The sequence below is a fragment of the Camelus dromedarius genome, chromosome 7 (assembly GCF_036321535.1).
Source record: "Camelus dromedarius isolate mCamDro1 chromosome 7, mCamDro1.pat, whole genome shotgun sequence".
NCBI classification, from domain to species: domain Eukaryota; kingdom Metazoa; phylum Chordata; class Mammalia; order Artiodactyla; family Camelidae; genus Camelus; species Camelus dromedarius.
The window spans coordinates 28,671,059-28,692,478 of NC_087442.1; the positions used below are offsets into that span (position 1 = coordinate 28,671,059).

The window sequence follows — 21,420 nt, forward strand, 5'->3', positions numbered from 1 at the left end:
AAATACAACTTACCAGCAGTACACACAGAGGCATGAAACAGCCTGGTGAACTTAAGGCCTTGTAAATTGTTTAGTAGTTGAAGCTTGTTTTAAAATACACCCAGGATTTGTTTCAATCAGATATGGTAAAGATGCAGAAATGGCATTGATTGTCATCACTGAAGAAGTTTTTATACTCAGATCCCTAGAAATAGAAGACACAGCACTGCCTCACGGGGCCACATGGGGAAGCACCAGGGTCAGTCTGGAGGCTGAAGGAATAAGGAGCAAGGATGGGCAGAAAGCCTTTATTATGGTTTCTGTGGGAAGGAATGGGTAAGGCAAGGGTACCAGGCTTAGTATTGACCAGTTTGAATAATTTCAGAAAGTTCCAGAATGTGGGGACTACCCCTCTCCATCTGATACCTGGTCCTGGAGTGATGGGGCCAGGGGATAGAGGCTTAATGAGAGAGTTCGATAAAGGAGGGGGAAGGGTGGGGCATGGCTATAGATTGGTTGATTTGCATGTGAAAGTCACATTTGCAGAAGAGTAATTGCCCGCCATCTCTAAGAACTGCCCTGAAAGGGACAGTCTCCCCCTAGTCAGTGAGGCCTCAGATGCTGGAACAGCAGGAATACAGAAAATAAGAAAATATAGTTGATGCAAAGCTTAGGAGGTGAAGAGGAGTGGGATGGGTGGTTGTGTGGGAAGACAACGAGAGCAGAGAGAGGATTAGGGGTCAGCTCAGGGCAGACCTTGGTGAGGGTTTGTTGTTACAGCGTAAAGAGCTCTTGACAGGGTTGAGCTCTGCAGTAACACCTCAGACCTGCATTTCAGGGCAATACTGCTTGTCAGCAGAAAGGACGGTTGGCGAGGGATCAGGTCTGGAGACGTGGAGACCAAGCAGGAGACGTGCAACTGGGAGCAAGAAGGATGATGAGTGGCTAGGGTAAGACGGTGGTGGTGGGCTGGGGAGGAGGCCCAGACAGGGCAGTGTCTAGGCTGTGGGGAGTCTTGACTGTTGGGCTGTGGGAAGGAGAGGGTGACAGTGGTAGTGTGGACACTTAGGTTTCAGGCGAGGAGCCAGTGGTGGTGGTGCTACAACCAAGGCAGGAGTGTGTGAGGTAAGAGGTGTCTGGTGGAGAAGATGAGGACTCGAGGTTGGCACCTGCTGGTGTTTCTGGGCTTGACAGACCCGGCATACATTATTCAGCAGCAGTTGAATTTAAGGGTGTGTAGGAAGTAGTTTTGATCCCAGAGTACTGTTTATAGTAGCTTAGAGATGAAAGAAATTAGAGAGAATGCATAACCCCAGAGAGGTAGAAGAAATGGGGTCATTTGAGAAAAATAAGAAGGGTTGGAACAGAATTTTGAGAATATGGGAGGAAACAAAAAAAAAGTTGAGCTGGCATGATGGGGAAAGCAAGGCTGAATGCAATGAAGGGGAGGAGGCCGTGTTGGGAGCGCAGAGAAGACCTGGAATGTCCACCCTGGAGCCAGGGACACGTGGGGGAATAGGTCTCATTCAAACCCATGTCGTTCACTGAGCCTGCAGTCATCTCAGCAACTTGGGCCTCAAGTGAGTTTGGAGACTTCAAATGTGTATTGGCTTTTAGATAAACTGTTGTGTGCTTCAGCACCTCTCAGCCTCCTGAGAGGCACAGATGGCCTGTTCTGGGTGGGTCCGAGTTTATGGTCCTGAGAAATAATGGTTTGAAAAAACAGAAGCATCTGGAGAAACATGAGCTGTATGCTGGGTGGAGAGAGAGTGGTTGGGTTGTGGGAGATGAATGGAAGGGAAAGGAAGGCTCTGAGATCTTGGCGTATTTATGATGAAGTCCAAGGGCTTGAGGGCGTTGAGGGAGGGTTCTGGTGGATGCTGTTGGAGCCACGGATATCAGGAAGTCATGAGCTCCAGTCCTGCTTATCCACACGATTCAGGGTCTTCTGGACAGTGGCAAGGTTCTCAGTGAATACAGAGCACTAAGTCTTAGAGAAGGCATTTTTATGTTTTATGTTTGAATTTAAAATGAAAGTGTCCTGATAGATATTTTGTCTATGGTTAGAATTATACCTTATCTCACCTTAGGGCTGATTACTTTAAAAAAAAAAGAAAGAAAGAAAGAGAAGCTTACATGTGGAAACATCATTAGCCTTTTCCTAGCCAATAGGATTCTTGGACCATTTGGTCATCTAAGCTGTTCATCCCCAAGGGTAGTTCAAATACAAGTTCCTGTTAGCATCTCGTGAAACAAAAACAATGATTACTCTTTCGGTTAATTCCGACCGAGAGGTGTTTATTTCCTGAGAGGAGCAGGCAGCCTCCGGGGCCATGGAGCCAGGGAAAAGTGGTGCTGATGCGAGGTGACGAGGCCTTTGTGATGAGGGGAGAATGAGCCGGTGCTGTTGGAAAACCATCAGCAGTTTAGTGGCTCTAACGCCTCCCTGGGCCCCTTCTCCCTCCAAAGAATGTAGCAGCTCTGAGGACAGCGTTCCTCCCAGTCACTGTGTGTTTTGAGTTCTGATTCGTTACTCCCATTTTCACATCTAGTTCTTGGCACTTGAAGAAGGGGAAGAAAAGATTAGGAATACCAGATGCATAGTGTTTCTGGCCCTTTCACGCAGATGTGGACTCACGGGTTTATTAATCCTGTGGCATATTCTTAGTATATCCTGGTGCTAATGATTTCTCGGCCTTAGAAGACATCCACGGAGCACGTGCTGTTTGCCGCTTACAGTGACTTTGTGGCTCAATAGAATCGTAGCAAGAGCACTGGAACAGGTCACTTTTACAGGTGCATTTATTCCATTGTTACCTTCCTGGACATAAAGAGAACTTGATTGCCTGTTATATACTCCAAATGTGTTTGTGAAAACAAAACAACAATAACAACAAAAACTGTTGGTTGGGGAGGTCATTTTAATGTTGAGAAATAGTAATAAAATTAAGACCAGTACTAAATCAGCCTCAGAAAGAATTATTTTGGAGATGGGCCATTAAGATCTTTCCTTGCATAGATTTTTTGTGGTCATTTTGGCGGACTCTTCTGTTGATACTATTATTTATATGTAATGGAGTAGGAATCATTTTCTGTGGATGCCAGGCTTAATCTCAAGTGCATGTTATCCTTTACTTCTGGAACACAGCTGCAGTCTCCATGTGCCTGGTACCAAGATTTAAAAATAGACCACACAGGCAGAACCGTCTGTGCCTTCACTGGCAGGCATGATGTTCTGCTAGAGGGATCTCCTAAATGCATAGCTGTACAGAGTCAGCTCAGACAAGTATCATGCCTCGTATGGACAGCTTCTCTTTTATAAATTCTGGTGTGCAGTAAGGTCAGTCAGTTTGAGCGTAGGGCTGCTGCGACCAGGGGGGCTGTGGACGTGATTCGTGTTTGGGGCTTTTACTGTAGCACAGAGGCAGTGAAATTATACCCACGTCCTCTCCTGCTGGCTGGGCAGGTGCGGAGACCGCCGCGTGCGTCAGTCAAGTGTGTGTGGATGCCTGTTCCTGTCCAGTTTGCTCTGAGGGACGTGTGTCTTCCGGGAAGTTTCGTACCATCAGCAGATCTTGTATTCATCATCAGATGAGAAGGAAATGACTGCCTTTAATATGAATGATAGTGTTGTCTACTCTGACGAGGGACTGTGACCACAGGCTTTATTTCTACTGAAACACCGCTTCTGTCTGACTGACCAGAGTTTTAAGAACTGATGTGTTCTGGGCCAAGGGGTACCTTAGTTCCATCCTAAGTAACTCTATTACTATCCTTGTGTTCTCCAGGAATACTAATGGGAGACTAAGGATATTAAAGGACAGAAGCAGATGCTCTCAGTAGCAGCTCCGGGATAGAGGGGGTGGGAACGGCAGGGTCCTGATCTCCTTCCTGCAGCAAATTCCAGCGAGCGCTATAACTTGCCGCCTACACAGAAGAGTGGTGTCATCTGGTCTGGGGCTACCGAAGCTCTCAGACTCGCACTCTGCTTTCAGTGAGAAAGTGGGTGGCATAGATTGGAGAAGAGAAAATGGATTCTTATAAGAATAGACTTTAAAAATGCAGTCCAGGTTTACTCTATTCAGAAATTGATCACAGTCTGTCATAAATCATGTTGGAGACTCAGGAAATGAATACCATTCGTCTCGGCCGAAATGCCTTTGGAGGAGATGACACATTTTCACTGTTTCATAATGTGTAGCACATGTTTACAGTGTTCCATCATTTATTCTCTACTACAGACTATTTAAGATATACTATCCACCCCCTACTCCGCCCGCAAAGAGGAATAACAAGGGCAGCTGGTTGCTGGAGAAAAATGGCCCGTGCGTAGACGTGGCTTGATGAATTCTCATTGAATAAATGATGTAATGCAAAAAGAAAAGTCTAGCAGAAACATAAATAGTTGAACATTTTCACCGACATGAACCAACACAAACAGGTCTGTGGTAAATGACTTACTCAATTTTATATTAATGATACCAAACAGCCTGTGCACTGCAGTTGACAGTTTATAAGGTGTTTTCACAGTTGTTCTTGCATCAGATATAATGAAGGAAGACATGATTGCGTGGTCTGAAATGAATTCTCACCCTGTTCCTGCAAATGACGCTTTGTCCTCCTGAGATCTGCCTGTCCCTTGAATAAGATGAGCTCCTCCCCTCCCCCTCTACCAACTAGATCCCCGAACCTTGACTTGAGCGAGAGTAGCTAGGAGTGTCCAAGCCGAGGTTGGCACATCTGCCTCCACCCGAGGGGTGCACACACCATCCTTTATTGCAGGCAGATGGTAAGTTACCCTCCAGGGACTTTGCTTTCCCCCATGGCTGCCCAGTGATCGATCTGTGTAGCCATCCTTCTCCAGCAGCAGCAGTGGTTTCCTGGTTGGCTGCAGGGAGTAGCTGAAGGTCCTTTTTTCCTTTTTTTTAAAGTACTGGAGAACATTTAATGGTGGTCAGATTACTGTCAGGGTTCGAATAAAGACGGCTTTCAGGCTGTTGACATTCCTTTCCCTTTGATTGTTGTTGATACAGAGTGAGTCATCTTCAGCTGGTAGAAGGTGAGAATGTTAAGGACTTGCAGTGTCTGTTTTCCAGATGCTCAGCAGTCCTTGTGACTGGTGGGTTCCTCCTCAGTGACCGAGCCTGGGTCCGTAGGGAGGTGGGAGGGGGCGCAGCACCGGGAGCGAAACCAGCATCCCCGTTCTCTCTTTATGTCCTGGGGAATTTTATTTTTAACCAGGCCAACTTATGTTTCCTGCAGCTATAAAAGGGACCATATTTTAAATTTTTAATCACAGCCTCTGCCCACAGAAATTATCTGTTACAGTGTCCCCAGGAGACAACACTGTCTTTTATTTCTTTGTTTTTCACATACAAATTTTTTTTTTGCTTGGGGATGCTTATGTTAACACTGTTCCCACACCCACTACTGTTGCCACATGTCTTCATTAGAGTCACAAATGAGTAGGCATTTCCGCAATTATCGTGTTGGTGAACTACATTGTTGCTTAGATGTTGATGTCTTTGAAGGAGGCTACCTTGCTTTCTCTTGAGGTTGGTAGGTTGGTTTGGATAACTGCTGGTACGTTCATTTTAGGCAAGGCATTTACTGCAGGTTTTGTTTTTCTTGTTACAAGTCAGACTTTCTAAATGATTAGAACCAAATCAGAAAATGTTTCTGTGCAGTCATGACGATGTGAGTAATATGCAAGTGAGGGAAAAACCTGTTTGAGAATTTTCAGAACTGGAATTTAGTCTGGCAAACATGGATGGGATGTTGGCCCAATCCCTGCCAGGGTGCTTGGTACAGGAATGTTCAGTCCCCAGAAGTGGTAATTGCTTCTCTGGTAATATCCGATCACTCTACAGAAGCCATATTTTTCAAATACTGATTTTAAAATCAATGGTCAAGTGAAGTTTTTACTTTCCTTTTAATCATGGGAAGTATATTTTCTTTCAGATGTTCTAAGTCATCTCTTCCTCAGGAGCTGTTATTTTGCTAGTTCTCTATCATGTCACAAACTTGATTAGGTTTTTTTGATGAGGTGATATATTTTCTTGGGAAATTTTACCAATTATTCAGTAACTAGAAGTTTTTAAAAACTTAAAGAATGTGATTTAGAGCTTCAGCAAATGAATAGGTTGTGTACATTTGCTATGTTAGGGCTACAAATAGAATATTTACATATCAACATCTAAATTGACTTCAGACAATACTATAGAGCTACAGTCATCAAGACAGCATGGTATTGGTAGCAAAACAGACGTATAGACCAATGGAACAGAATAGAGAGCCCAGAAATGAACCTACAAACTTTTGGCCAACTAAACTTTGACAAAGGAGGCAAGAATATACAATGGAATAAAGACAGTCTCTTCAGCAAATGGTGTTGGGAAAACTGGACAGCAGCAGCATGTAAAACAATGAAGCTCGAACACTCCATTACACCATATACAAAAATCAACTCAAAATGGATCAAAGACTTAAACATAAGACAAGATACAATAAACCTCCTAGAGGAAAACATAGCCAAAACATTATCTGACATACATCTCAAAAATGTTCTCCTAGAAGAAATAAAAGCAAGAATAAACAAATGGGACCTAATGAAACTTGCAAGCTTCTGCACAGCAAAGGAAACCAGAAGTAAAACAAGAAGACAACCTACGGAATGAGAAAAAATTTTTGCAAATGAAACCGACAAAGGCTTGATCTCCAGAATATATAAGCAACTCATACGACTTAATAAGAAAAAAATAAACAACCCAATCCAAAAATGGGCAGATCTAAACAAGCAATTCTCCAAGGAAGACATACAAATGATCAAAAGGCACATGAAAAAATACTCCATATCACTAATTATCAGAGAAATGCAAATCAAAACTACAGTGAGGTATCACCTCACACCAGTCAGAATGGCCATCGTTCAAAAATCCACAAATGACAAATGCTGGAGAGGCTGTGGAGAAAGGGGAACCCTCCTACCCTGCTGGTGGGAATGCAGTTTGGTGCAGCCACTATGGAAAACAGTGTGGAGATTCCTCAAAAGACTAGGAATAGACTTACCATATGACCCAGGAATCCCACTCCTGGGCTTGTATCCAGAAGGAACCCTACTTCAGGATGACACCTGCACCCCAATGTTCATAGCAGCACTATTTACAATAGCCAAAACATGGAGACAGCCTAAATGTCCATCAACAGATGACTCGATAAAGAAGATGTGGTATATTTATACAATGGAATACTACTCAGCCATAAAAACTGACAACATAATGCCATTTGCAGCAACATGGATGCTCCTGGAGAATGTCATTCTAAGTGAAGTAAGCCAGAAAGAAAGAAAAATACCATATGAGATCGCTCATATGTGGAATCTAAAAAACAAAAACAAACTAACAAACAAACAAAAACAAAGCATAAATACAGGACAGAAATAGACTCATAGACAGAGAATACAGACTTGTGGTTGCCAGGGGGGTGGAGGGTGGGAAGGGATAGACTGGAATTTCAAAATTGTAGAATAGATAAACAAGATTACACTGTGTAACACAGGGAAATATACACAAAATGTTATGATAACTCACAGAAAAAAATGTGACAGTGTGTATATGTCCATGAATGACTGAAAAATTGTGCTGAACACTGGAATTTGACACAACATTGTAAAATGATTATAAATCAATAAAAAGTGTTAAAAAAAAATAAAGACATGATCACTTAAAAAAAAAATCTAAATTTACCCTGAAACCTGATCCATTAATAAGGGCAAAGCTTATAAAGTTAATGGCATAACATCATCTCCTTTCTCTAAATGCAGTGCTTCAGAAAGCACCATGTGACTTACATTAGAACTGATTCCATGTATTAAAGAGTGGCACTGAAACAGGATTCTGTCATATTTTGCTCTAAGTCTTTGTTTTTTGCTCTGTAATCTTTTACAAAATCTCTCAAAGGAATGTATTGTCTATATTTTCTCTATCCATGGAGTGTCCTCACGTGTTTCTGTAAGTGTTGGAGGATGATGAATTCATTTCCATCCATGGGCGCGTTCATTCTGTTTTACTTGACGTGTAGCACTGCACAAGTGCGCCCTCGGTGCTTGGACTTCCACTGCACTGCGGGGTCTCGGGAAGAGCAGACTGTTAGGGGCACAGGGCTCTTCCCTCAGGGCATATGATGCAATTGAAGAGGCGGAACAGTTCTCGGTGTGAGGACGCACACAGGCACACGATCACCCAGCATACTAGATGCCTGACTTCTCCGGGGGGCTCTAGGTAACATGGTGGCTTTGGTACTGGCCTCTGACTCCCAACTTCTCCTTTCTTTAATGAGATAGCCTAAAGGATGGAAAAATAGACAAAACCTTACAATCTAGAAAGAGTGTTGTCATGAGTAAAGTGATAGCTATCATTTATTCCATGGTTCCAGGCACCCAGTTAAGTGCCTTACATGCATCGTTTCATTAATCCTTCAACACAGCAGCAGTGAGTTCCTGTTTAGGTAGTCTGTGACCTTCGTGTAACTGAAAAAGACCCAGGGGAGTAAAGTTACCAGCCCAAGGTACATTCTTGGCAGCGGCAGAGTCACTATTCAAATCTATTTTGTTTGATTTCTGAGCCTACTCTCTCCACGGTTGTAATTCCCATGTCCTGGAAAATAAAGGAATATCTGCTGGATACAATGCTTACGTGACCGGACTGAGGGATGAATGAGAACTGACTCACTTCCTGGGCCCCTGTGGTGCTCTCTCAGGAGATGGACCTGTAATTTGGGAAGACCCAGCAACTCCTACCTCCCTGGATTTGGAGAGGTGAGGGCAGCCTGAGGGACAGGTAGAGAGGTGTTTGAAATCCCTTCTATGACTGCAGAAGAGAAGCATCAGAAAACAGCATTGCTGCAACAACCATAGATCTGTGTGGGCATCGAGGCCACTCCCTGGTACTCTGCAAGGATGGGGATCACACACACATGCCCTCAGGAGCATCTCGTGGGCGAGCTCAGCCAACGAGACTCGTTGTCCTTAATACACAGGGTGGGGAGCACTGAGCAAGAGCCCAGTTCGCTCTCAGGGGCTGTGGCTATGGATTCCTGCCACTTCTCTCAGCTGAAAGGAACACTGCATTATAAATTTGTACCAGTCTGTTCACTGACTCCCAGTATTAGAGAAGCATTTTAATGGCAACCAGATGGAGAGTAAAGATACTGAGGGAGATTCTACCTGCCTGCTTATGGGTAAACACTAGATCTGGGTTGACTCCTACTGTCCCAAAGATTGAGTAAACAAACAAACAAACAAAAAAAAGAAAGAAAGAAAGAAAGAAATCCATAAGGCCTATAAAAGATTTTGCCGCATAGAACAATTAAGATAATAACTTAACACTTAAAATGCAAAGGAACAGCCTCTATCTGACAAAAATTATGAGAAACAAGTAAATTTTAGAAAATAGTTTTTAGATAGCATCTGCTTTGTGTCTTAAAATTTAAGAAAACATAGGCTTTGAAGTGAGACTGAATGGTGGGTAAGTCAGACTGTGATGGAGGGAAGGCTGGCTGCAAAGCTGGGGGAAAGAAGGCAAGGAATGGGGCGTGGGACTTGGAGGCACAACGCTGGAGTGAGCCCTGGCTCCACCACTTCTAGCCCTATGACCTTGCACAAGCCTCCTGCCCTCTCAGTGCCTCCGTGTTCCTATCTTTAAAGTGAGGATAACAGTACCTACCTCCTATGATCATGAAAAGAATTTAAAATGAACAAGGAGAATTAAAGTATAAGAAGTAAGAGTGAAAAAAACCCAACACTATAAAAAAAAAAAGACTGGATCCATGACAAATATAAGATTTCCCAGAACCCAGAGGAAGGGATTAAAGTAAGAAAATAGAAACAAAGATACAAACATGTGGGAGACGGAGAATGGAGAGCCACCAGGAGAAAAGTGGATGGTCCTCAAAGATACCAGAGCAAATAAAACGAATACTGCAACCAAGATGTAGCAGAGTCTTTAGATGAGAAGACTACATGTCAAGAAAATACCAGGCCCTACACCAGGAATAATCTTAAGTGTCATTTAAGGTTAGGAAAAGAATTGATTTAATCAGGCAGAAAAGCAGGCGGCTTCCCTGAAAGGGAGAGAAAGCCACCTGGCCTTGTACTTGCCCCTGTGCGCTATTGAATACAGGAGTGTCAGGATATCTTCTGAGAATGTTTTCACCCAGACAAGGTACATGTACAAAGGAAATAGAAAGCATCTTCAGATTAGCAAAGATATAAAATATTCCCATCCCAAAGCTGCTTGAAAAATAAGTGACCTAAAGATTTACCTAGTTGATAGGAAGCATAAAGATAATAAGTGTGAAAATAATGATAGAAAAGTATAAATAAGGAGCAGGAAATTGGTTATTCATATCCTTGGCTGGGACATCAGAATACATAAGAGAAACTTGATAGACCAACTGATTGTGTTGGGCCAAAGCTGAGTGTTTGCAGAGTTCTGTAGGTGATTATGATGAGTACTGATGAGAACTACTGCCTTAGCAATTTCTTTTTTTTTTTAATTTTTTATTGATTTATAATCATTTTACAATGTGTCAAATTCCAGCGTAGAGCACAATTTTTCAGTTACACATGGACATATATATTCATTGTCACATTTTTTTCTCTGAGCTACCATAAGATCTTGTATGTATTTCCCTGTGCTATACAGTATAATCTTGTTTATCTATTCTACAATTTTGAAATCCTGTCTACCCGTTCCCACCCTCTGCCCCTTTGGCAACCACAAGTTTGTATTCTATGTCTATGAGTCTGTTTCTGTTTTGTATTTATGCTTTGTTTTTGTTTTTGTTTTTAAGATTCCACATATGAGCGATCTCATATGGTATTTTTCTTTCTTTCTGGCTTACTTCACTTAGAATGACGTTCTCCAGGAGCATCCATGTTGCTGCAAATGGCGTTACGTTGTTGGTTTTTATGGCTGAGTAGTATTCCATTGTATAAATATACCACATCTTCTTTATCGAGTCATCTGTTGATGGACATTTAGGCTGTCTCCATGTCTTGGCTATTGTAAATAGTGCTGCTATGAACATTGGGGTGCAGGTGTCATCCTGAAGTAGGGTACCTTCTGGATATATGCCCAGGAGCGGGATTCCTGGTCATATTATAAGTCTATTCCTAGTCTTTTGAGGAATCTCCATACTGTTTTCCACAGTAGCTGCACCAAACTGCATTCCCACCAGCAGTGTAGGAGGGTTCCCTTTTCTCCACAACCTCTCCAGCATTTGTCATTTGTGGATTTTTAAATGATGGCCATTCTGACTGGTGTGAGGTGATACCTCATTGTAGTTTTGATTTGCATTTCTCTGATAATTAGCAATATTGAGCATTTTTTCATGTGCCTATTGATCATTTGTATGTCTTCCTTGGAGAATTGCTTGTTTAGGTCTTTTGCCCATTTTTGGATTGGGTTGTTTGCTTGTTTCTTATTAAGTCGTATGAGTTGCTTATATATTCTGGAGATCAAGCCTTTGTCGGTTTCATTTGCAAAAATTTTCTCCCATTCCGTAGGTTGTCTTTTTGTTTTATTTCTGGTTTCCTTTGCTGTGCAGAAGCTTGCAAGTTTCATTAGGTCCCATTTGTTTATTGTTGCTTTTATTTCTATTGCTTGAGTAGACTGTTCTAGGAGAACGTTTTTGAGATGCATGTCAGATAGTGTTTTGCCTATATTTTCTTCAAGGAGGCTTACCGTATCTTGTCTTATGTTTAAGTCTTTGATCCATTTGGAGTTTATTTTTGTGTATGGTGTAAGGGAGTGTTCTAGCTTCATGCCTTAGCAATTTCAATCAAGATAAAGTATGTACTGTATGCAGATAATTAGGAAAGTGGGAATATTTCCAAAGATACGTGAAAAAGATTCCTTTATTCTCAGATTTATGCTGATTGATTTGAAAATAGAAATCTTCTGCAAGATAAAAAAGCAATTTTTAATAAATTAAGATTATTTTCCAATGGCAGGGGTTAATCTTATGAAAAAGTTCTCTTTCCTCAAATGTGTGTGTAATTTATACATAATTTTAATTAAAATTATCGTTGCTTAATTTTTATAAGTTGATAAATTTAAATTTCATCAGAAGAATAAGCTGGTAGCATAGCAAAGAAACTTAGAAGCTGATATTGTGAAGGAGGCTTGTCCTTCTGGTGAGTAACATTTACTAATACAAATGAAGCCATTTGTGCTGGTGAATTGTGAATAGAAGGATAAGGGTGAATTGTGAATAGAAAGATAGATAGAATAAAAGATACAAAAAAGATCCAGAATTATAGAGATGTTGCAATTCATATTAAAAGGACAGTCATCACAAAGACATTATAAATGTGTACACAACGATTAACAGCCTGAAAATATATGAAGCAGAAATTGACAGAATTAAAAGGAAAAATGAATAATTCCATAATCATGGTAGATTTTAATATCTTTTAGTAGTTGATAGAGCAATTAGTAGTTGCTACAAGAAAACAAAACATAGAAAATATGATTTAACACTTTGAACCACTTATATTAATTGTCATTTGTAGAATATATCAATGACCTCAATAGAATTAAACGAGAAACCAATAACAATAAGCTATTCAGGAAAACTCCAAGTATCTGGAAATTAAAGGAAAAAACTGTGTCAAAGACAAAATAACAAATTTAGAAAATATTTGAATTGAATGACAGCAAAATGATATCACAGTATTTGAGATACAGCTAAGATGTTGTTTAAAGGGAAATCAAGAGCCTTAAATGCTTGTATTAAAAAGGGAACCAATCTAAAAATCAATGACCTAAGATTCCACTTGAAGGAACTACAAAGAGGAGAGCAAAGTAAACACTAAGTAGAAGGAAAAAATTTTTTTCTTGTTAAAGAGCAGTAATCAACAAAATGTGAAATAGACAATGGAGAAAATTAATGAAGCAAAAAAGCTGGCTCACTGAAAAAAAAAAACCAAAATTGACATATTCTTGGATAAAGTGAGCAAGAACAAAAGAACACAAATCACCACCATTAGGAATGAAAAAAGAGATTGTCACTACAGATCCTACAAATACTAAAGTGATACTGTGTGAACTCTATGAACAACTTCAACAACCTCTAGATGAAGTGGGCACATTTCTTGAAAAAGACAACTTACAAAATTGACACAAGAAGAAATGAAATATCCAAATGGCTCTTTATCTATTTTAAAAATTCATTATCAGGCTGTCGAGAAAAAGGCTCCTGCACTGCTGGTGGGAATGCAGTTTGGTGCTTCCACTGTGGAAAACAGTATGGAGATTCCTCAAAAGACTAGGAACAGACTTACCATATGACCCAGGAATCCTGCTCCTGGGCATATATCCAGAAGGAACCCTACTTCAGGATGACACCTGTGCCCCAGTATTCATAGCAACACAATTTACAATAGCCAAGACATGGAAACAGCCTAAATGTCCATTGACAGATGACTGGGTAAAAAAGATGTGGTATCTTTATACAATGGAATACTATTCAGCCATAAAAACTGACAACATAACACCATTTGCAGCAACATGGATGCTCCTGGAGAATGTCATTCTAAGTGAAGTAAGCCAGAAAGAGAAAGAAAAATACCATATGAGATCGCTCATATGTGGAATCTAAAAAAAAAAACAAAAACAAAACACATAAATACAAAACAGAAACAGACTCATAGACATAGAATACAAACTTGTGGTTACCAAGGGGGCAGCGGGGTGGGAAAGGACAGACTGGGATTTCAAAATGTAGAATAGATAAACAAGATTATACTATACTGTACAGCACAGGAAAATATATACAAGATCTTATAGCTCACAGTGAAAAAAAATGTGTCAATATTTGTAAGTTCATGTATAACTGAAAAATCATGCTCTACACTGGAATTTGACACAGCATTGTAAAATGACTATAACTCAATTAAAAAATGTTAAAAAATTAAAATTATTATCAAAACCATCCCCCCAAAGGAAATTCGAGGCCCAGATGGTTTCACTGGAAAATTCTATGAGACGTTCAAAAAATAAATAATACTAATGTACACAAAACTTTCCAGAAAATAAAGGAGAGGGCTCATGGCCTGGCTGAGGTGAGCAGTATTCTAACCTCCAAACTGACAAAAGATAGTAAACAAATAAGAAAATAGAGACCAATCTCCCTCATAATTATAGATGTAAAGAAGCTACTACTGGTGGGAATGAAATAGGCAAGCTCTCTCTGAAGAGGAATTTGGTAGTGTATTTCAAAAGTCTTCAAAATATTTTTATTTTTAATCAGGTAATACCACCCCTGTGAATTTCATAAATGTTCCCACAGGTTTACCTCTAGGTATATTAGAAAAATTGAAAGCAAACTAAGTGATGAAAGTGAAATTTTTTAATATATTAGGATTCATTTATAGAATACTGTTAAAAATATTGGTATAGATGATTGAAATGGGAAATACTTAGTGAATTAAATGGGAAAGGCTACTTAAATCATATTCCCTTAAGCCCTTGATAACTATATTTAATACATGCTTGGGAAAAATAATTTGTAGAATACAAAGCAAATGTAGTCATGACTACTTTCTGATGATTGTATTATGGTTTTTTCTTTTTTCTTACATCAGTATTTTCCCAAGTTCAGGGAACATATATTATTTTAAATAAAAACATAAAATAGTCAAATGTGCTTATAGATTTGGATAAATACATTTAGTTTTTTATTGCTGTTGAGTAATAATGCCTCTTTCATGAAATTTAAAACTACTCTTTTTTGATATTAAAAGTTCACTTATAATTAACAATCATAGGAAATGACTGATGCCAGTAATAGAAACCATTACTTCTACCAGGCCTAAATAAGTTGATGTGTGTGGGGTATTCTGTTAAGTTATAGAGATGTAAAAGGTGTGGTTTTACTTGTCTAGTTGAGGTAAGGATATAGCTAATTGTAGCAGTTAACTGCCCGGGGCAGAGTTGGTAGGTAGGTTCATATGTGATCCAGTTCAGATTGTTGGGTGGTGACTGCCTGGAGAGATGTATTAAGACAAATTGTGAGGCCGCCCCTGGATTCAGCATAAAGTGTGCTGGTAGTTTAATAATGTCTATTCTGCAAGAGAGCAGAACAGCGTGGCACCATGTGCCATTCTCAATCTAGTTAGGGAATAAAGGTATAAAGGTAATCTTATTTTTACAGATGAGTGTGGGCCACATATCTGGCTGAGACAAGCACTGATGGGTGTGCAAGATGGTAAGTGGCAGACAGGTCAAAGTAAATGGTTGGGAGATTACTTCTGGCCCTGGCTTCTGTGAAATCAAGCCATTTTTCACAGATTCTGCTAGAATGGTCTGCATTTCGATGAGAAAATTGGTGGTTTATTGAAGTATGACTTTCAGATTTTAGCCTCAGTAACTAAACAAATCTAAGTCACTCTTGATGTATGAGTCACGGTAATTCATCATGCATATTCTTGGCATGACAGTTTCTGCACGTCCAGATTACTGTGTCCATGAGCAGGTAGGACGTTGTGGCAGCAAGGTTGGGGCATGAAGGTGGGAGGAGAGAGCAGGGAAAACTTTTCTCCTCTTTGACCCACTTCTCCTGCCCTGCAGGGCAGGTCATGATGCCATGACATGCCTTCAATTCTGTGTTCCATGTACGTCTTGCCACATATAAGCAATGTCCGAAGTGTGTCCCCACAGCTGAACCATTCAGACATTGTGGCATTTCATTCATATTCCAGGAAGTTACATTTCGTTCCTGGTTAGTGAATTTCTAAGCCTTTGTGATCATTGTAGAGCAGTAATGGTCCTTCTCCAAAAGACGGTGTAAACTTTTACATAGCTGTTCCCACCCTCTGTGGTCCATTCAACCACTGTGTGTGTGTGGTGTATGAATGTGTAAACCTACTCCTACAGTATTCTGCCTGTCTTAGAGTGAGAATGAGCTCTGAGGTCCACCGCTTACATCTGCTTTACCATTCCTTTTTATTTGCAAGTAGGATATTTTCCTCCTTTCTTCTTAGAAGAGCTCTTAATCTTAGTTTTTTTGGTTTTTTTGTTTGTTTTGTTTAGTAGATCTTGGTCTACTTGAACTCCTTACCACTGAGACAGATATTTAGAGTTAGACAAATTTTTATCTTGACTGTTGGGGGGAAAAAATCTCTATGGATTTTCCATCCCTCTTGATTTTGAATAATAGTATTTCAGGGCTGGGAGGAATGTAGCGGTTGAGAAGCCAACAGCCTTCTCTGTTTTTGAAACCTCTGCACCCCATTTTTACTATTTCAGCTGATGTTTGAAACACAGCCAGAGAACGTATTTCACTCCAGTCCAGTGCAGCCTGTTGTATCTTTGGAATAGTTTTGACCCTTAATTCCTTATTATAAAGGCCATAATTTTATTCCTTGGGATTCATATAAATAGATACCTCTTTAAACATAAAATGACGTCAGGTATTGCAAGAGTGCAGTCGTGCTGCTGTAAGTCTTTTAAGTGTTCCTATTTTCTTCTGCTCTTTCTATTCAGTTCTGTCTTCAGGTCCTTTTTCTGTTGATCATGCTTTAAATATTTTACCCAGAAGAGAGCCCAGTAGTCCAGGGATTGTCTCTGATCATTCTTTTCTATTAATTTATGAAACCTCATGTTGAGTTGCTGGTTTGAGGTGTGGGGAGGGAACAGATTTCATTTCATGGTTTACTCCTTGAATGTAGTATTGATTGCAGCCCCAAAGCATTTTTCATACTCTCTTCTGTGTTTGTACTCAAGAAGCAACTCATGGTTTTTCCTGCAAAAGTCCGTCTTGTCAAATTGGGCTCATCTATTTACCCATCCCTTGTGGTTTGGTATCATTGGCACGCACAGTGGTGGCCGCTGTGTTGAGTGGGCCAGAGTGGAGGACAGAATTCCTCTGTCGTCTTCTTGCAGTTAGCACTGTATTAATGGTAGTGCTTTGGGGCTTTGGTTTTCTTTTAATTTTTAGGTAGTCAGTGATTTTGATGATATACTTTTGGGGAAAAGCATATTTAGAAGCCATTTTTCTTATTGAACTGTGTTTTGCACTTGAATGTTATTCTCTGAAGAATCTTGGGGGGAAAAATGCTTCGATTTGATTAAATTATCTTAATATATGGTTAGTAACAGTAAAAGTACATATAGCCCGTATAGAAAACTGTTAACTCCTCAGAATACTGTCACATTTTTGTCTTTATTTTAAACTGTATTTCTTTGTATATTGGCTTGAATGGTATTGTAAACACTACTTATTTTTGAAGTCTTTCCTGGTGTTCCAAAGTACTTTAGTCATAATTACAAAATGCCTCAAAGTGTAGGCTTTGGAGTAAGACTACCTGGGTCGAATACCAGCTCCCATTGAAGTGACCCCGGGAGAGTAAATTAATCTGTCTAAGCCTCAGTCTGCTTATCAGAAAAATGCGAATTTAAAAAATGGCTATCTCCTGGACTTATTTTAGGAGGAAATGAATATGAAACACCTAGCAATAAAAAATAAGCTCAGTTATTAGTATGGTTTAGTCTTACAGAATCATTTCAGTTTTTCATAAGACAAAATAATTTTAACCATGAGTTTCTCAGTATGTTTTAAAATCAATTGATGATATGTTTTAATTGTGACCCACAATGTGAGTTTTAGAGTTTTTTTTCCTAAGAGGATTTTGAAATCCTTTTAGATTTCAAAGGATATCTAAGAAAAATTTGAATAGCTAAGATACTTTCTGTTTTATTATTATTACTCAGGTCCAACCTAGTTCAGTTGGTCTTACAGAACAATAAAAGCCAAAAGTAGGAACTCAGTATCTGTCCAATCCTCTGTTAGTAATGGCCGTGTTTTTATTTCTCACTTGTGACTTTTTCAGGATTCTGTAAACTTTCGGATTCTGTAATCTTTCAGATTCTGATGAAATTTTATCAGTGTAACTAGGTTTAAGAGTATTTTTAAGTGTCTGTTTTCATAATTATAGTTAGCCTGTGTCTTCATAGTGACTCATTTCTCTGAAAGGCATTTCATTCTCAAGTAATTCTGATGCATAAACCAAGAAATTATCTGCACATTCCGCTCTTCCCTTTTTAAGGGAAAGACCTCTTCAAACCCAGTATGATAAACGATTCAGGACCTTTTTTGTTACATGGTCTCCTTAAATATTAATACTTGCATGTATTGTTGATCTGCCCTTAATAAAAGTAATGCGGTAAATCCAAAATTAAGTACTATGTTACAAAGAAAGTTGTGCTAAGAAAGGTATACTTCTTACAAGAATATTAAAAGAAATAAGCATTAATAGTTGTTGAAAAATGAGAACCCCAGCTTTGAACTTCTAAGACAGAGATATAAAAAAATACACATTGAATATATGTAACAAGTATAAACAAATTTCTATACGGTTATCGAATAAAATTATTACCTGCTATTTCTGAAAACAATAAACACAGGATCGGATCAGTTTAATGTTAATGGACCGCATGCAATCTTTGACATTCATTTTACCTGAGGTTTCCAGGCTTTTAAGAACTTAAAAAAGATGAAATCGTATTTGTTGTGTACATGCAAGGTGTCTTAGACACGCATGAGGCTGCTTCATTGATCTTGATTTGAAAATGGAAGATACCAGGGACAAAGGTGCCTAGCTTGTTAGCACTGCTTCTGCCCTTAAAATTCTAGCGTATGTGTCTTGTACTTCATCATAAAGGTGAAGTGTTAGTCCATTTTGGCCAAATCAGTTGGCAGTTTTGTGGTTACCGTCTTGTACACATATCATTAAACAACGTTTACAGCAGAAAAAAATAATGCCCACGTTTAACAATGTCACAGTGACTCTCAGTTGAAGCTAGTAATTTTGAAACAACACCAAACACAATAAACATGCAAAACTTTCACAACAGTTAAAAAAAATGCATTAAAATTTTTCAGACCATAGAATTTGTTTAAACTAGAAATAGGCCCATGATATGTGTATTTACTGCTTATGTAAAAATTAATTTTAACTCATTTATCAAAAGTTCACTCTGATTTAAGAATAACCTGTGTGGTTAAGAAATGGCTTGAGTTAGTGTTACAAGTACTGGACAACATAAAATATGTTGGATGTGTAAGGAGACATCAGGCAATTACAATTGATTGTTAAAATGTTAAGTTTCAGGAGGGTACCCATAGTGATAAATTTTGGATACTAAAATGAGGTCCAAGATGCACAATTTTCAGAAATTTTGAAATCCACCTTTACCTTTTAAATTCCTTACACACATTGAGGATATATAAAAATCTTTTATCAAAGAGCATTTCTCTGGAGAGAATACTGCATCCTGTCCCATCCAGTTGCTTTTCCCTTCATCTTAAGAGGAAAGGACTTTAAGGAGGCTATTTAAGGACTTAATAGGCTTCTCATGCAGGTCTTGGTGCTCTGAGTGGAAGTGGGGCTGAAAAAGCAGGTGATCTGCGGAAATGACAGAAAGGTGGTTGCAGTGGTCATCTTGCATTCCCAGATTTTACTTAGATGAAGAATCACCAGTATTTCCCATAGACGAGACTGGGCCATGGGCATCAGAGTGGGAATGAAATTGATTCAGGTCCTGTTCAGCAGAGAAGTCTTGAGAGCATAAGAAAGACCTCTGCCGACAAAAGACTCTAGATGCTTCACTGAGATGTGTATGCAGAGCTGGCTTCACAGGGGTTCAGGCTGTGAGTCACGGGGGGCCGTGTGCTTAGAAGGGCCCCACCCTTGGGTAAATGGTGTGCTGTTGCCATCTTGAAATTCTTAGTAATTTTTGAACAAAGAGCATGTGTTTTCATTTTGCAGTGGGCCTTGCAGATGGTGTAGTCTGTCCTACATGTATGCCTTACGTTGGGGAAACTGCAGATGAAGGGTCCCCAGTGGTGGGAAAGGGGGATGGCTCTCTAAAGTCACCAGGTACTTCACGGGAAAAGAGTAGGCTTTAAGTATTTGCCACACCCAGGTGGTAAGACTAGTCTGCCAGCTGAACCAGTCAGGTACAATGCTGCCATTCCCCTTACCTCCATCTTCATCTGCCTCCAGTTCCTTCCTACCCAGAGAAGGCGGAGGGGGAGAAGGAGGGGGAGAAGACTGGATGAAAGAAGAGAGGTTTTCATAAACACTTCCCAGGTGATGCAGATCCTAGCTGGGGAAGGGAAGCGATCATACCTCTGAGGTTGGATATCTTAATAACCAAACTGAGACTGTTTTATATTTTAAAGTGACGATATAACTTGTATTAGATGGAACTAATTAGAAAAACCATGGGGCTATCCCAAATTTTCATCCAGGGGTTGGGGATGACTACAACATGGAATAAAAACTAACAGAAATGTGAAGGACAAAATGAAATTGTTTTTGAAATTGCATCTCTGAAGTGATACTTAAGTGCATTGATTGCATAATTGAATTTTTGAAGAATCTAGAAATACCAAATGCTTTTTGACTCATAAATTACTCTGAGTTTTAAGTTTAAAATAATCCTCTGAAAGCTAGTTTAAATTTAATAGTGAAATTGGACTTTTCCTAAATTGTATTTCCTAATCTAATTTGGTAATAGGAAAAGAAATGTTAGATTTTTCCACTCGTCTTTCGCCCTTGTGTTTGCTTGTTGGCTTGCTAATAGTGGGCTAAAAATGGAAAAGTTGAGTTGGTTGATGAAGTTGCTTTTCAATTAAGGAAATGTATGTAGTATTTCTTTAGAAAAGATGTTTAACATTTTGGACAATTAAGCTTGATTTATTGTGAAGTGATTTAGTTTTTCCACTGGCAGTGATATAGAATAATTTTTTTCTGGTAGCTATTCCAAATGACCTGAGTTAGGAAAATGTTGCTCGTTTTCAATATATTTCTACTGCTATTTTCCATTTTATGCAAAGGCCATTGTAGGCTAATTATAGAAAATTGCATTTAGTGCCAAGTGGATGTGAAATTAACTTTGACGCTGATGGACTGACATTTAAAGTAAAATGAGGTTACATTCTTTCCTGGGATTCTGTGAACTATATTTTAATGCCCTTCAATGATGAGAAGACATTTGCATCATCCTAATTTCCTGGAGGTTTTTTTTCTAGTTGGTCAGACTTCACGAAATGTGAATGCTGTGATTTTTGGCATAAAAAATTACAGGAAATATTTTCTTCTTCAGAAAACATTTTCATACATTCTTTCTGGCTGTACAAAACTTGTGGGAGACTTATATTTTGTGACTCACCTTGATGAGGATTATCTGAAATATAGATTCTGTCAACATGTACTTTTATTTTTGAATTTTTGCTGAAAATTATTTTAATTGTTGATATTTTTTATTTTACTTTAAATGAGAAATTCAGATCCTTGAAGCAGCACACATCATGGTGGAGAAAACTCTTTGCATCATTTGTAATTAAAAGACAATATTCTTAAAGGAAGAAAAT

The 21,420-nt window shown here is 39.3% G+C and overlaps 1 protein-coding gene across 3 annotated transcripts in view; it reads left to right on the forward strand.

The window, feature by feature from the left end:
- CTTNBP2 (cortactin binding protein 2) overlaps positions 1-21,420 on the forward strand; it is a 159,258-nt gene that overhangs the window by 56,398 nt on the left and 81,440 nt on the right. The gene's annotated exons all lie outside the window — the stretch shown is intronic.